At 38.9% G+C, this 16585-nt stretch overlaps 1 long non-coding RNA gene across 2 annotated transcripts in view; it reads right to left on the bottom strand.

The window, feature by feature from the left end:
* The window catches only part of LOC148107488 (uncharacterized), a 349000-nt gene that overhangs the window by 122030 nt on the left and 210385 nt on the right, over positions 1 to 16585 (bottom strand). Inside the window, exons 3-4 of one of the 2 annotated variants that reach the window (XR_015722229.1) lie at positions 10516 to 10664; positions 1374 to 1460 (exon numbers count right to left, since the gene is read on the bottom strand). This is a non-coding gene — a long non-coding RNA (uncharacterized LOC148107488). The remainder of the gene's footprint in view (positions 1 to 1373; positions 1461 to 10515; positions 10665 to 16585) is intronic. The other variant, XR_015722230.1, reaches the window with a different exon arrangement.

The following is a 16585-nucleotide window of genomic DNA, read 5'->3' as shown; positions in this document are numbered from 1 at the left end:
CATTTCAAGTATTCAATATCCACAAATAACAAGTGGCTACCATAGATACAGAACATTCCCACCATCACAGAAAGTCCTATTCTAGTGCTGTTCTAGGGAGTTAGATCTCCCTTTAATTTGCCTGTTTAGAGAGAGAAATTGGCGTTATCTACTTAAATTGCATTTATTAGTGTCAGTTTGATGGTTAGTACCAAGACACATCTGGGGTAGTCTTTGGGGGATCTGCAGTGCCAATAGAAGGAAGGGGTCGAGTGAATCCTAACGAGTCTTTAACTCATGATATTTTGCTACCAATATTACCTCTCAAATGTAATACCTCAGGGGTGTGCACCTTAGAAGAACACCTGACTGAGTCCATCTGGGACTCTTCCCGTGTTCCTTAGTGGCTTAGACAAAGAAGTATACAGAGGGCCACAGTGGTGTGGTAGCAACAAGAGTCACAGCTTTCCTAAATTCAAAAAGCATGGACCGTTACCCACAACTTGAGTCACCCACCCCATGCCACACGCATCTCAACATCTGCTGTGGGAAGATTTATAAGGAAGCCTGGTAAATCTACTGAACACAAATACTGCTGAATGGAGAATAAAGCCATGTGAAGCTTAATTAAGCCAAAGGAGTATTTAAATGTATTAATAAAGAAGCTAACGAAGAGTGCCTTTGGATCCTAAACAAGCTACAATGGAAACTTCAGGTCAGCAGCATACCTACCTCGAAACTAAACGGCTGGGCATAGTCAATATTGTTGAACTGAATTAAATTTGCAACATCTTATTCTGAGATGCTAAAATACAAAGGAGACACCTTTGTGAAATGCCTGGATTTTCTTAGGAAAGTGTGAAGCCAATAATAATGATTCGATGACTTGTTCTACCTTCTTTGCCTTAAGTCCTATATCACAGTTGTTTGCTCCCCCAAGAATAAGCAATAATCTTACTCTTAAAGTCATTTTCCTAGTTACACCTTTCTCCTTCATCTACTGTGTTCACACATAAATATGATATCTCCTTAGTAACTATTTTTTTAAAATTTGGTATTACTAAAATATACCCAATAATCTTGCAAATCATGGTATTAAGGACCTAATCATACCCTGTAGAATGCCACAGTTGGAAGAGACCTTGGGGATAATCTAGTATTTCTGAAGTCTAGTCCATTCGTTTTTTAACCATGCCATGTTACAGAAAGTCTGTAGCAACAATAATAACTATCATTTATTGACACTTTCTATGCTCCAGGCACTTTCCAACGACTTTATTTGTATTATCTTTTAAATCTTTTCCACAACTCTTCAGTTAGTGCTTTAATTAACCCCACTTGAAGGGAGGAAACTGAAACTTAGAGGAGTAAGCAACTTGTCCAAAGTCACATACCTGGTAAGTACCTGGGCCAAGATTCAAAGGCAAGTTGGACCCCGGAGCGCTCAGCCACCAAACCGCACTGTGCCAGGGCAGCCAGCTCTAACAAGATGGAAAGAAATGTACACATACCTAGTAAGAGTTAAATACCATCTTTATCATTAATAAAAATACTCTTCAAGGAAAGAACAGAACCAACACGCAGAGGCTGTTTGCCATGGGCATTCTTTACATTTCAGAGGTACGCTGAATGATGTTAGTAGCACAAATACAGATGTCAATGATATGAATTTTAATTCATTTCAAATAATAGCTGCATATTTTATTCTACCTTCATCAAAACCAGAAGGCAACACTGACCTCAAAGTTAGGTGATAGGCACATACCTCTAACTTGTTTTCCTATCTAGGAAAAACTATTCTGCATTTTATTTTTTTTTTTCTTTGCTTAAACAAAAAGCAGTTCTGAGGGGAAAATGTCACATAAAATGTACCAACAAATCTCCGAAAATCAATGCAAAATAAATAGGGTAAAGGATCTTCTTTTTTTTTGAAACTTATTCCTGAGAATATTCACTTACGTAATTTTCAGTTTGAACAAGTTGCACAGAATGACCCATCTGGTAAACAGTCCTCAACAAATTCTCATACAATTAAGTATATTTTGTTTTTTGATTATGTGAGATATATATATATATATATATATATATAATTATGTAACACATAATTCCTACTTATCAGTATCTGAATCAAAAAGTAAACAAAAGAGATATATGAACCCGTAAGAATGGAATGGTAGGCAAGGAATTGAAATTGTTTAATTGAACATGTATACTTGTCATTGATTCTTTTTTTTAAGATTTGATTTATTTGGGAGAGAGAAAGAGAACGTATGTGAGCATGAACTGGGAGGGGTAGAGGGGAGAGCAAGGGGCAGAGGGAGAGGGAGACAGAATCTGAAGCAGACTCCCCACTGAGCATGGAGCTAGATGAGGGGCTTGATTCAATGACCCTGAGATCATGACCTGAGCTAAAATCGAGAGTTGGAGGCTTAACGGACTGAGCCACCTAGGCACTCCTGTCATTGATTCTTACTTATTCTGACTGTTAGGACCAGGGACATCTAACAAATTTAAACAGAAACCTATGCTGGCTTCCTAACAGCTGATTTGACATATAACATTTTTTTCTTTTCATAAACTTCTCAATTTGTGTTAGTAACACACACCTAGCTAAAAATTCAAATAGCCTCAAAATCTTGTAATGACAAAATAATCTTAGGTCCCATACCCTCCTTACTTCTCAACTCAGCTTCCCAGGGGCAACACTTGTAACTCTTTTTTTTTTTTTTTTAAGATTTTATTTATTTATTTGACAGAGACAGCCAGCGAGAGAGGGAACACAAGCAGGGGAGTGGGAGAGGAAGAAGCAGGCTCTCAGCAGAGAAGGGAGCCCGATGCGGGGCTCGATCCCAGGACCCTGGGATCATGCTCTGAGCCAAAGGCAGACGCTTAACGACTGAGCCACCCATGCGCCCCCACACTTGTAACTTTTATTTGCTTCTCCTGGTAGTTATTTCCAAATTACCAAATAATATGCTATCAGGCTGCTCCTTGATTTATACATTTTGGACATCATGTCTTAACTTCTTTATTGTGTCAGATGAGGGTATGATTCCTACACACAGATGCACATGTCTCCTACTACTATCCTCCCCAAACAATCATACCGTAGCTTTTAAATGAAATTGATAATATATATATTTTTTATTGGAAGGCTAAGAAGTGTACTTTGATTACATTTACTTTCTTATACAGCTTCTTTTCCTGAGGTCTCTGTTCTTTTCCTCTCCTGCATATTTGACCATTTTCATGTGTTCAGATTTTCAAGTGAGGCATTATAACAGGGTGCCCTGAGTCTCTGTTTTTTGTTGCCAGAGCCCTTTTTCCTCTTGCTCTAAATTGGACTGGATATGCTGTTCACCTGATACACAGTTGTCTTCTTGGGACTTCATTTCTTGCATTTACTTTTTCCTCTACTCTATTTTTTTCTTTTTCTAAGTTTATGTCCTTGTTTTGTTGGACATGTCTTCCAATAACTTCCTAAGAAAGAGTATGTGGGAGGTTGAGTTTTGAGTCCTTGCATGACTGTGTTAAAAAAAAGAATGCTTCATGAGTGGCTGAGTATAGAATTTTAAGATGAAAACAATTTCTTTCTCAAAAGCTTGAGCATCTAGTAATGCTGTTGGGAAGTCCACTGCTGTTTTGATTTTCACTTCTTTGAAAGTGATCTTTCTCTCTAGAGATATTTGGGATCATCTCTTCATTCTAGAATTTATGAAATTTATAATTATGTTCCTTGGTGTGGGTGTCTGTCCATTTAAAGAGCTGAAAAATCAGTGGGACCTTTAAATCTGGCACCCGTGTTGTCCTTGACTCTGGGAAATTTTTGTCTATTTATTCTTTGATTATTTCTTCCTCTCTAGACCTTCTCGATTGATCTTTGAACTTTTAGCTTTTCTTTCACATTCTGTCTCTTTTTTGTTTTGTTCTGCATTATGGGAGATTTCCTAGACATTATCTCTCAAGCTATTTATTGAATGTAGTATTTTGCCAATCTCATTTCTAATTCTCAAGAACTCCTTCTTGTTCCCAATTGTTCCTCTTCTATGTGTGGTGATTTAGTTTTATGGATTCAATATCTTCTCATGTATCTCAAAAGATGCTAATTAGAGTGTTTTCTTTCCCTTTCTTTTTTTAAACTTCTTTTGTGTTCTATGAACTGGCTTTATTTTCTCTGAGATCTTTTTGTTTCTGTCTTTCCCCACCTTGTTTGCTTAATTTCCCTGTTGTTCACGTTGGAGGCTTTTTCCAAATGTCGGAGTTTTAGTTGATCCTTCATGTTTAAGAATGAGTCACTAACAACTGATTTGGCTTGTGGACAGTGGGCACTGCTCGGGTGGATCAGACAGAACCATCCCTCTCATTACAGGATGCTCTCACGCTCTGCTTCCAGAGACATTCAGCTCCTCCAGATAAAAGGCATTCGGTCTTTGCTTGGGAGTTTAATTCCCACTTACAGGTGATCCCTGTTTTGGAAAGATTTGTCCAATTGTTCCAAATACATAGTTTAAATTGACCCCATTATCCAGTCCTAAGCCTCACTTCCACTCTCACTCCAGCTCTATTCTTGAGCCTCTGGAGGAAGGAAACACTGTTCCTTCCTCGTCCTTTTCTTCTGCATTCGGTAAGGTTTCAGCTTCCTCTGCCCTGTTTCACCAGCAACCATGACTCCTTCTTTTGTTCTCCAGAAACCCATTGATATCCATGGTTTATGAATGACAGTGACTCTACCATTCTTTTTTTTTTTTTTTAAGATTTTATTTATTTATTTGACAGAGAGAGACAGCCAGCGAGAGAGGGAACACAGGCAGGGGGAGTGGGAGAGGAAGAAGCAGGCTCCCAGTGGAGGACCCCAATGTGGGGCTCGATCTCAGGACTCTGGGACCACGCCCTGAGCCAAAGGCAGACGCCTAATGACTGAGCCACCCAGGCGCCCCTACCATTCTTTTTATCACTGTAGCTTTCTAGAGACCTTTCCCCCTTCCTGACATTTTAATGAAGTTTGTAGAGAGAGAGGACACAATTGTGTGTGGTCACCCCACCATCTTTAATGGTTAATCAGTGTAATGTTTTCTGATAATTATTGTACTATGCATTCTATGCTTGAATTTTCCTCTGTAAGGATACGAGATGACTTTTCTTATGGTATTATTTAGAAAGATAGTGGAACAATCATTAAACAAGCAATATGCACAAACTTAGAGGAACATAAATATTGTATAAAAAACCAGGACTCTTTGAAAGCCACATGCAGTTAAAACAATCAAGCCCTTCTTTCCCTCCTCCTCCACACTGGAGGAGCACTGAAGCTTTGCAGTTAAAAGAAATTCAACAACTCATTCAAAAGTTGGTATTGGTTTTGATTTTGTTACTGCTTCAAAGTCAAGCTTCTACTTAATTGCTCTGAAATCTAAATAATTCCTCAGTCCAAAAAATAGAAAAGAAAAAAAAAAAAACCCTCTCTGGATGGTTTCAATTTGGTGGCAATGCTAGAGGCTATAAATAGACCCAACACATGTGTTTCCATTTCTCCTTCTGGAATGCTTTCTTCCTTAACCCCACCACTTAGATAGAGCTGCCATCACCAACTAAAGAGCTACAGCCTTAGCAAAAGTGATCTATTAGGAATGTAACCTGTTGTTTGGTTTACTTATTGGATTGTCCTGGACACGCCCTTCTGTTCCAGGAGTAATTAGGAGAAATGGCGTCCCTTTGCTGTTTCTGTCTCTGAGGAAGGATGGAAGACATTGGGGTTCTGAGTTAACTCCTAAACCACCCAGACGTAAAATCTTAGATGATCAATCTATTTCAACCTATTAGTGATTACAGAGCTGCTGACTGTGGTGACAGCAAGACTGAAAACCAGTCTTTGTATATTCTGCCACTGTATTTAGTAGAATCATTGAGATGCAGACTCTGCTCTTAATGCTATTCTTATTATCTTTGTTATTTTAAACTGAAAGTAATCCTAGTGATCATCATTCTAAACGTTACCTTTTACAGATGAAGAAATTGAAGCCCAAAAAGTTTAAGACTTATCTAAAGTCAGTTTCAAATCTATACAATAATGGGAAAGAACATAAATCTCACCAGACAGAAATCCTGACTTCCTATAAACAGATAAAATGTAACTGTATTTGAGAATATTATCTTTGAATATATGTGACTCAAGTATCCCAAATTTAATGCATTAGTTTAGACCCAGTTAAAATATTTGTGACGGACTAGTTTATGTATTCTGATGGAAATTATCTGCATTCAGAAATTCTTGCCTAGGTTTGCAGTGTAAGACGTATTTTTCAGATAGAATATCAAGAATAGTTAGAGCCAAACAATTCTTTTCGAGAGGATGTCTCTATTCTTATGTCTCCAACGCTTCAAGATACAGAGGCAGGAGTAGTACACAGAGCAAGTCCACTTAAGGACTGATAAGCGAGGAGAGGGTGTGATGTGAATTATGTTTTTCTTGAAAGTTGCCTAATTCACACCCTAAAGAGATATTTTGGATAGACAATGGCCTAGCAACTTGCCAGGTGATCAAAGCACAGTTTGTAATATATTCACTGATAGAGACATCATTGAGCTAAAAGGTGGTTTTGGATTAAACCTAGATTTCCTTAGTTCACTAGATTCATTTCTATGTTACTAGTATAGCAAGCCTGAATATAATCTACTTGTGTGATTGGTACCCTTCTTGAATTTTTAATCAAGGGCCCGCCCATGATAACAATTTTCATATAATCACAGGTTTTAGGAAAATAGTAATTCTTATTTAACCTAATGAGTGACTCTCTTCATAAGAAACATAAACATTGTGTGCAAGGGCGTTTGTTTGGGAATAGCTATTACAGAATACTATCCCAAAGGTGGCAGAAAATCAATCACTTCATAAGTACACCAATTTGTACAATGATTAGACTACTGAGATGGACCTAAAAGCATTCATTTTTCAGTGGGATTGATGTGCTAATGCTGAGCAAGAAAGCCGCCTACTGGGTAGAATATTGTTATCTTAGAGGTAATCTTTTTGGTTTTTAAGGAAGCTGAACCTAGTTAGAATCCTCTTGAAATGTTCACTTTTGAAAGTCCATAAATAATTTCTACATCTATATTGTTCGTATTTTTTTTAATGAATGTACAGGAATACTTAATCTTGCCCTAGATGAGTTAAAATTTATAAATGATATCCAGCTCTGGCATTCTTCATTCCTAGCTACATATTCTGAATGAATTATTTCAGTGATACAATACGATACTATTGGTTGCAAATAACAAAACCCAATAAAAGTGGACCCTGACTTATGATGGCTCCACTAGTGATTTTTTGATCTTACAATGGTGTGTGTGACAGTGATGCATACTCAGTAGAAATTGTATTTCAATTTTGAATTTTGGTCTCTTCCTGGGATAGTGATACGTGGTATGACCCTCTCTCATGGTGCTGGACAGTGGCCACCGTTCCCAGTCAGCCGCATGATCAAAGGGTAACCTTTCTGTACCCATACATCCATTCTGTTTTGTAATATCTTTTTTTTTTTTAAGACTTATTTATTTGAGAGAGAGAGAGCAAGAGCAGAGGGAGGGGCAGAGGAAAAGAATCCCATGCAGACTCCCCACTGAGCATAGAGCCCAGCACAGGGCTTGATTTCATGACCCTGAGATCATGACCTGATCTAAAATCAAGAGTCAGATGCTTAACCAACTGAGACCCAGGTACCTTTGTTTTTCATTTTCAGTATTCAATAAATTACATGAGGTATTTAACACTTTATTACACAATAGTCTTTGTATTAGATGACCATGCCCAACTGAAGACTAATATAAGTGTTCTGAACATGTTTAAGGAAAGCTAGGCTAAGCTATGATGCAATTATGCTATGATGCTATGATGTTTGGTTGGTTAGTAGTATTAAATGCATTTTCAACTTACAATTGTTTCAATTTACCATGGATTTCTATGGATGCAACCCCATCATAAGTCAAGGAATATCTATTTGTATTAGAAGCTTAAATAATTAGAGAATTTTATTGATGTAGGAACAGAAAAGTCCAGAGGTAGGGTGAACTTCAGGCATAGTCCAGCCAAACTCTGGGCCTGTTTTTTTGCAGTTTGCTCAGATCTGCCCAGCTCCATGTTGACGTCATCTTTAGGCTGGCTTCCTCCGTGGTTTTAATATGGTTTCTTACACCAATGTCTCTCATGCTTCCTCATTCGTATCAACTGTGGGTGGTGGGATGAGGGAGCAGGGAAACTGCAGAAGTAAGAATCTTCTCTCCACAAACTATCAAGTAAGATTCTTGACCTTTCAGTTAATTGGACGATCCTTCATCAATCACATTGACCAAAGGTATGCATTTTCTGATAGGATAGGGTTATCAGAGTCCATCTTTGCAGGGGAGGGTGGGTGAAGATATCAATTACATTTAAACTCATTGTAGCCTATCTGGGAAAGGAAGAATGGGTATTATTAAGACAACCTCAATTTTCTTTACATTGAGCAAGTAGAGAATGAATTAACTGTATATAATTTTCATTCTAAAACACAAGAATTGTAAGTATGGAATTATCATATAATATGGTTCTCAATGTTTATTTTGTTCTATAGTATTCTGCTACATTGAGAGAAGATATTATCATTCATCCTATACCTAGGTAGGTTTATTATGAAATTCTCTTTCTTTTTGCTCCAGCTTTATCTCTTTTTTCACAACAGAGAGAATGCTGAAATAATGAGAGAAAACCTAGACTCTGTTCCCTTTTATTATCATTATAATTTCATTGGGTCCAATTCAACTAATTAGAAGGTAACAGTGAGCCATGACATATAGTTAAGAACTTCTAGCAGCATTGTCCACAATAGTGAAATTGTGGAAGGAGCCGAGATGCCCTTCAACAGACGACTGGATTAAGAAGATGTGGTCCATATATACAATGGAATATTACTCAGCCATCAGAAAGAATGATTACCCAACATTTGCAGCAACATGGACGGGACTGGAGAAGATTATGCTAAGTGAAATAAGTCAAGCAGAGAAAGACAATTACCATATGGTTTCACTCATTTATGGAACATAAGAAATAGCAGGAAGATCAGAGGAGAAGGAAGGGAAGAATGAAGGGGAGGTAAACAGAAGGGGGAATGAACCATGAGAGACTATGGACTCTGGGAAACAAACTGAGGGCTTCGGGGGGTGGGGGTGGGGGATTGGGATAGGCCGGTGATGGGTATTAAGGAGGGCGCATATTGCATGGAACACTGGGTGTTATACGCAAATAATGAATCACGGAACATTACATCAAAAACTAAGGATGTACGTATGGTGACTAACATAATAAAACAAAACAGAACAAAACAAAAACAACAACAACAACAACAACAAAAGAAGACTGGGAAAGAAAAAAAAAGAACTTCTAGATTTTAGATAGACTAGCGCCTATCAGTTATGTGTGATATGAATATCTGCTTTATTAGACATAGACCATACCAAAAAAGAAATATGAAATTCTGTTAAAAAAAAAAAAGGCTTTGAGAGGGGCGCCTGGGTGGCACAGCGGTTAAGCGTCTGCCTTTGGCTCAGGGCGTGATCCCGGCGTTACGGGATCGAGCCCCATGTCAGGCTCCTCTGCTATGAGCCTGCTTCTTCCTCTCCCACTCCCCCTGCTTGTGTTCCCTCTCTCGCTGGCTGTCTCTATCTCTGTCAAATAAATAAATAAAATCTTTAAAAAAAAAAAAAGGCTTTGCTAGCGTATCAGGGTTCTCTAGAGAAACAGAACCAATAGAATATACATATCTAAAAAGAGGTTTATTGTAAATTGTTCACTCACACGACTGAAAGCTGAGAAATCCTATGATCTACCATCTGTAAGCTAGAGACTCAGGAAAGCCAGTGCTTTAGATGTCAGTCTAAGGCTGAAGGCCTAATATTCAAGAATGATGAGGGCAAGAGAAGAGCAACGTCTCAGTCCAGTCAGGTAGTTATTTCAACCTTCCTCTGCCTTTTTGCTCTATTGAGGCCCTCAATGGATTGAATGATGCCCACCTACACTGCTCGGGAGGGCCATCTGTTTTACTTAGTCCAATTCAAATGTTCAACTCTCCTAGAAACACTCTCAAAGACACACCCCAAAATAATATTTAGCTAGATCTGGGCATCCCTTGACCCAGCCAAGTCAACACAAAATTAAGCATCACAGCTATACATAGCGTAGTATAGTGAAAAGAGCACAAGATGTGAACCAGCATGCTCCATCAAGAACATGGGCAAGTCACTTCACTTCTCTGAGAGTTAGAGACATAAAAATGTCTGACCTACCTACTGTGTAAGTTGTTGAAAACTTAAAAGAGATAATTTATATGAATAAGTTTTATAAACTGTGAAGTGACATACATATTTCAGTATTAATTGGAAGTTAAAATTCCTAGAGATTGAAAATTCCTCTATTGAATGTAAGTTCCTGGGAATGATATACATTCTTCCACTGTGCTTGTCTACCAGTAACTCTTTATTGAATAAAAAATGACATGAAAGGGGCACCTGGGTGGCTCAGTCGTTAAGCGTCTGCCTTCGGCTCAGGGCTGATCCTGGAGTTCTGGGATCGAGCCCCACGTCAGGCTCTTCCGCTGGGAGCTTGCTTCTTTCTCTCCCACTCCTCCTGCTTGTGTTCCCTCTCTCACTGGCTGTCTCTGTCAAATTAATAAATAAAATCTTAAAAAAAATGACATGAAAATAAGGACAATAAAGCTGATGATGGTAATGAGAAAAAATATTTGTGGTATTGGATAAAATGAATTAAGCTGAAGGAACAAATAGATGATATTAGGTAAAAGTGAGGAAAATATAAGGAAAATGTGAGTTCTTAAATTGGAGCTAATAATCTGTCATCAAAATATTGAGAGCTCCCCATGATCTACCATGCCAGTGGGCTATTTACGGTTTCACTAAGAGCTGGCAGATAAGATTGTTAAAAGACTTTGTCCTTTTGGGAAATCATGTCTAACTTTTAAAGAACTTTTTAAGGACATCCAAGGAAAACTGGATAAGCCCTAAAGCTGAATTTGCTGGAAGGCATTTATACCGGTAAGCAATGTATATTTCTACATTCTGGATGTGGCTAGGGGATCTACACAATTGATGAAGTCCTTATAAATCTCCAAGAAAGAAATAAAAAGCTTTGCTACTTCAAGTATGCTCTGTAGTCCTATAAAAATCAATGATACTCTTCATAGGAAACATGGAGTTTTAGGCACATGTGTTTTTACTCTAAAACTTATTTCTATAACCAAATGCAATTAGTTGTCACATGTCCCCAATTTATTGCCATTTACTAACACTAAAAATTTTGCTAGGATGTGCACAGAATGTACAATTAGATACAATTCCTGCTGTGTTGGGGGCAGGGTGAGTTTTCCCCATAAAACAGTCAGTGAAGCATCTTCTGCGAACGGCAATAGGCAACCCACAAATTCCAGCAACAAATCTTGCAAACTGTACCATTGGGAAACAGCACTTTAACTGATGGTCTGGTATTTCCAAAAGATAATGTCACCATGACATTTTCAGTCTTTTAATATCCTTTTATTGAGTCCCTTTCGTATCATCCTAGAGCAGAAGCCACTTGAGCTAGAAGAGATGAAATGTATTTTTGTTGTTTGCCATGCTCTGTTTTGCCTAGCCAGCTGGGCCGTCACAACATAACCTCCCAAGTTCTTAGCGGGAGGCATCTTGCCCTCCCCACCACTTGAACAAAGATGCCACTTGTTGTGAAATAAGAAAATGTTCCTTCTGCCATGGCTCTGTTTTCAGTAAAGAAATGTCTACTATTGGAATTCTCCCTGGGTTGAGCTGCCATGCTCATTCTATGTCACCCTAGAAATAACAGAGGTCAGCAATGATCTTCAAGTCTACAGATTCAGATGGGTATTCTTGGCCAAGATTGTGTGTGTGTGTGTGTGTATGCGCGTCCACGCACGCATGTGCACGTGCACGCATTTCTATCTGGCAAGTTTGGGTATAAAATGCATATATAATATATAAAGTAATCTAACTAGTTTATCATACAAAGGACTATGTTCAAAACTGAAAGTCATCTGTGTTCAGGAAAGAATACCATTAAAATATACATTTTTTAATTGGTCCTTTCCTTCCACACATTGGAGCAGCTATACCCATGGCTGGTGACCCATAATCTCAATGGCACAATCATCTCTGTCAAACCTCTCTCAATTTTCCACTTTCCACTCTTTTGATAAATATATAGTTAGCTAGCTAGCTAGACAGATGTTGCATTAGGGTTTTTCAGAGAAACAGAACCAATAGGATGTTTGTGTATATACATATTTTAGGCATATTTTTTATCTTATCCCTCGCCAAAAAGTATTCTTCCCATTAGTTAAAGCAAATAGCTATTATTGTGAAAAAGTTGGAAAAGACAGAAAAGTATAAGGGGAAAATACCATCACCCATAATGGTGACTAATAAAAATAACAACAACAACAAACCCTTTTTATTTTGGGAAACTTCAAACACATACAAAAGTAAAAAAGGATAGTACAGTGAATGTCCATGTCCCCATCATCCAGATTCCTTAATACCAATCCCTGGACAATCATAGGAAAGATATTTATTTTAAAGACTTGGCTCATGTGATTACGGAGGCAGGCAAGTCCAAATCTGCAGTAAGAGCCCACATGCCTGAAGCCCAGGAGAGCCATGGTGCAGATAAGACTGAAGGCAGTCTGCCTCGAGAACTCCCTTTGCTCTGAGAAGCTGATCTTTTCGGTCTATTTAGGCCATCAACTGATTATACGAGACCCACCTACATTATGGAAGGGCAATCTCCTCACTCAAAGTTCACCAATTCAAATGTTAATCTCAACCAAAAGCACGCTTTTAAGTTGGCACAGAAACTTAACCACCACAGATATATATATAGGTCTATATCTATTTCTACACTTATTTATGTGTCTCTATACAGATATTACAGGTATATCTTTTGCTCTCCCTCTTTCTCTCTTACTTTCATCGAACAGACCTGAATTCAAATCACAGCCCTGAAATTAAGTGTGACTTATGGCATATGATTGAACCACCATAAGGGTCAATCTCCTCATTTATACAATAAAGATATCACACATATTCCTTAGGGCCAAACAGCAAGAGTGTTCAGGATGGAAATCCAGTCCTCTCGAGTTCTGAAAAATGGCATCCCGTTTATTCTCCTCAGTAACGTGAAAACGCTCTTGATAAGAATTTTTGACATAATGAAAGTGAAATGTGTTATCTCTTTCTTCCTTGATGCCTGCCTAAAATGGAACATGTGAATTGACCTATGAAAAAAAGCATGTCAGTTGGAAGCAGAACACACTTATGAGAGAGAGCACACGGGGCTCCAGGTCCTACTATCAAAATCAAATGTTGACTTTTTAAATATTAAAGATTAATATTGCTATTGAATCAATATTAAAGCAGGTGGGACACCAGAATGAGGTCTTTTCCATCAAGCACTCATATTTTATGTTTAGTCTAAATAGTATTTGATCCTTCTTGCACAAACCTTTGGACTCAGAGAATGAAAGAGGTGTACGAAGACTTAGTAACTCCAGATCTGACCTTTTAACATCTTATGTAAAAAGACCACAGAGTTGAGAGACTTTTAACTCAAATTCACAGAATCAAGAAAGCCAGAACAATGCCTGCCTGTGAGCTGTAAAGGGAAAATGCTGAATCCATACCTCACACATTTGCTTGCACAAAACCAATCAGTCTAGGCACGTTTTTCAGTAATGTGTCTTTTTTTTTTTCTTAAATAATCTGTTGATTTGGGCGTCCCATCAACCTCAGCTGTGACAAAACACAAAAATTAGATTTTTGCTACATTGGCAGGAAATAAACAAGCTGCTTTAATATGGCAATTAGCTGTTTTGTTTTTCCTTTCTTTTTTTTTACTGCTCTTTTGAAGGGTTTCAAGTTTAAGTTGTCTTTGCCCTCTATGAAAAGGGGAACTGGCTTTGATTGATTATGACTCTGGGTTTGTTTTTGCAGAAGACTTAAAGGAAAGGGGATTTGTATCTATAGACAAAATATTTTTTAAAAGCATACAAGAAGTGGAAGGTTTCTTCCAGGCAAGAAAATATTTCCTTTTGCCGGCGTCGGGTGGGAGGAGAGGAGACGTGAAAAGCAGCAGTGCCCTAGAGGACAGGCTGTGAGAACCTTCTAGGTAGGCAGCTTCTTGGGCCACATTGCTGGGACTCCTGCACTCCATGTAAGGCATATGAAGCCATAAAGGAAACCCTGAGGGGCTCATAAATGGGGAGGGAGTCATCATCTTTGGCACCACTTCATTCTTGCAAGCATGGCCTCGCAGGCATGAGCAATCTATGCCCAGGGACCTTGTCCCTTTCATTGCTGTGTCATCACTAGCACCTCTACAGAGGCTGTGAACCAGGACTGATGCTCGTCTGTGTCCCTAGACTTCACAAGACCGTACTCTGAGAGGACAGTCAGGGAACCCGCACACAACAACAGAAGAGTTTGGATGGAGCAACTCTGGAGCCTCTGAGCCAGGACAGAGACTAATGATGCCTCTGCTATACAACGTATTTAGGAATTTATTTTGGTCCCTTGTAAATAAGCATATTTGTTTAATAAACCTTCTTGGGCAGGACTTTGTAAAAAACTGGAAACTTTTTTGCTATACTTCCCTCAGAGGAAGTATTTTATTTTATTTAATGATTTTTTTATTATATTATGTTAGTCACCATACAGTACATCCCCGGTTTCCGATGTAAAGTTCGATGATTCATTAGTTCCGTATAACACCCAGTGCACCATGCAATACGTGCCCTCCTTACTACCCATCACCGGTCTATCCCATTTCCCCACCCCCCTCCCCTCTGAGGCCCTCAGTTTGTTTCTCATAGTCCATAGTCTGTCATGCTTCATTCCCCCTTCTGATTACCCCCCCTTTCTTTATCCCTTTCTTCCCCTACTGATCTTCCTAGTTCTTATGTTCCATAGATGAGAGAAATCATATGACAGAGGAAGTATTTTAATGGATCATTCTCACTGAACCCCTAAATATAACGTTGCAATACTGAATACCCAGCGTCCCAGAAAGAATGAATCACCGATTTTGATTTTAGAATTTTTTTTTTTAAATAATGAACACAGCTTCTGCCTTCAACCTCCTCAGTTCTCTCTGTTCAATTAGTGAGAAACTCCCAACTGTGGGAAGCGGATCTCCTGAACTGCTAAAGATTATAAATCAGTGTCACTGTTTTGATGATTTCCAAGAGAGATGACTAAGGAAAACTGCACCAAGCTACAGAAGACAGAACTGGCTGCCTGAGTTTACATCAGACACCACCGCTCACAGCCCTGACATGGTTTCCTCGTTGACCAATTCCTAATGGAAAGGCAGCAGCGGACCCTCCTCTTCACTAATGGGTTACCCAGAGACAGAGTTACGCTCACCCAACCCTCTAACTTGGGTAGAGATATTTTCAGGTAATATCACAGATTCTGTTCCATGTTCTCATCTCTGTTAAGAATACAATACATTTCCTGCTCCTCTGGAAATGACACATAATTAGCATTCCTACTGAACTCAAAAGAGCTGGCAAGTGCTTATACTTACCTTCTCCATGTCTCCATTGCCCACCTATACCATCCCCTATATACACATACACAATCACATACACCATCATGCTTTCAGAAAAACCATAAAGTTAGGATTTTCCTATTTTTTGATAAATCCAGAGTGAAAAGTTCCATAAAGTTTTTCTTAATTTGAATTTTTTGAGTCTTGCAAATATTTACAAAAAAACCCCACCTTGTATGCAAAAGGTCTGCTATGCTTTAGAATTTGATACAAACATTGCAGGTATCATGAATTTCCTTTAAATCTCGAGGTGAGCTTTTCCAAATACCCTAAGTCCTGCCACCACCACCCTTCCATTTTCTGTACAGAACACGATGCAGTTTCCCGCCCCAGCCACAATGACTGGCTGGCACATTAAACCGACAGAGAGCTGCAGGCGATTGACTAAAGACATGTTCCTCCCCCAATTTATTGATCCCACGGCAATACAGCGGCATTTGTCTTACTTTCTGGAAATTGCTCTTGCTACGGTTACTCATGACCTAGCAGAGTCAATGCAATGAACATATTTTGGTTCTTACTTTACGTGGCACCTCTCTTGCCCTCTTTTCTTATTCCTCTCATTTGACACACTCTCCCTCACAGGGTTATGACTTCCCAGTCTGTATTTCCAGTTCCAACAGCTCCCTAAAAACCTCTGTTTGGGGGGCCCAGAGGCATCTTCAATTCAATATGGTCTAACCATATTGGAATATTTTTCAGCCCTCTTTCCTTATAAACCTCTTCTTGAATTCCCTACCTTCCTTGGTGATTGGTACTATCCACATGTCCCTTTGTGGGATGAGAATGGCTGCAAGAGGGGAGAAAGATCCCTGGGCCAGGCCTGAGCCGGGAAGAGAAGGGGCCAAGGTAGACACCTAAGTCAGGGATGTGTGCACAGCTAATAGCTAAGTTGAAAGTGAACTCTGGACCAAAGAGACTATGATTGGATTTCAGACCCAGAGG

The sequence above is a fragment of the Ursus americanus genome, chromosome 29 (genome assembly GCF_024610735.1).
Source record: "Ursus americanus isolate L20-20 chromosome 29, mUrsAme1.1.p, whole genome shotgun sequence".
NCBI classification, from domain to species: domain Eukaryota; kingdom Metazoa; phylum Chordata; class Mammalia; order Carnivora; family Ursidae; genus Ursus; species Ursus americanus.
This window is presented reverse-complemented; position numbering and strand designations above follow the sequence as displayed.